Below are 1,494 nucleotides of genomic sequence, written 5' to 3' on the forward strand. Positions count from 1 at the left end.
TCTTGTTCTGTTGCCCAGGCTGGAGTGCAGTGGCATGATCTCGGCTCACTGCAACCTCCACCTCCTGGGTTCAAGCAATTCTCCTGCCTCAGCCTCCCAAGTAGCTGGGATTATAGTCAGGCACCACCATGCCAGGCTAATTTTTGTATTTTTAGTAGAGACAGGGTTTCACCATGTTGGCCAGGCTGGTCTCAAACTCCTGACCTCAGGTGATCCACCTGCCTCGGCCTCCCAAAGTGCTGGGATTACAGGTGTGAGCCACTGCACCCGGCCTCACATTTCTAATTATATACTTAGTATGAATTCCACAGAGGTAAATATTACTGAGTCAAAAGACATGCACACTCCTCAGCTTTTGAGCATCCTGTCAGATTTCCATGTACACTGGTTGGACCAATTTGTACACCCAGCAGCAATAATAGGGAGCACAAACTTCCCTTCTCTCTTTTTATTCTGTGTGAAATAAAAACAACAACAGGCTGGGCGCCATGGTTCATGCCTATAATCCCAGGTCTTTGGGAGGCTGAGGTGGGCGGATCACCTGAGGTTGGGAGTTCGAGACTAGCCTGACCAACATGAAGAAACCCTGTCTCTACTAAAAAAAAAAAAATACAAAATTAATTGAGTGTGGTGGCACTTGCCTGTAATTCCAGCTACTCGGGAGGCTGAGGTAGGAGAATCGCTTGAACCTGGGAGGCGGAGGTTGCAGTGAGCCAAGATCGTCCCACTGCACTCCAGACTGGGCAACAAGAGTGAAACTCTGTCTCAAAACAATAACAACAACAACAATAACAATAACAATAAACTTTTCCAAATTTGACAAGTTGAAAAAATGGTGTCACATTAAAATTTTCAACATACTTGAGGTTTAGTAGGATTAATTTTTTTTTTTCCTTTTGGGGAGAGAGAGTTCCTTCTATGTTGCCCAGGCTTGAACTCCTGGGCTCGAGCTGTCCTCCTGCCATGGCCTCCCAAAGTGCTGAGATTACAGGTGAGAGCCACTGCGCCCAGCAAGATTAAATTTTTTAAATTTCTGTGTATTAGCTATTCATATTTCTATCGTGAATTGTTTGTTCATGTCCTTTACCCGTTTCTCTATTGTAGTCTTCATCATTTCTTAGTCTTTTTTTTTTCTTGGAGACGGAGTCTCCCTCTTTGGCCCACGCTGGAGTGAAATGGCACAATCTCTCAGCTCGAGTGAGATTGTCCCCGACACCCTGGGTTCCAGTGATTCTTGTGCCTCAGCCTCCCGAGTAGCTGGGATTATAGGTGCCCACCACCACGCCAGGCTCATTTTTGTATTTTTAGTAGACATGGGGTTTCACTGTGTTGAACAGGCTGGTCTCCAACTCCTGACCTCAGGCGATCCATCTTCCTTGGCTTCCCAAAGTGCTAGGATTACAGGCGTGAGCCACCATGCCCGACCCATTTCTTATTCTTTATTATAACACTTTTGGCCAGGTACGGTCATTTATACCTGTAACCCCCGCACTT

This window comes from Sapajus apella, unplaced genomic scaffold, assembly GCF_009761245.1.
Source record: "Sapajus apella isolate SASKATOON/1434 unplaced genomic scaffold, GSC_monkey_1.0 scaffold136, whole genome shotgun sequence".
In the NCBI taxonomy this organism is placed as follows: Eukaryota; Metazoa; Chordata; class Mammalia; order Primates; family Cebidae; genus Sapajus; species Sapajus apella.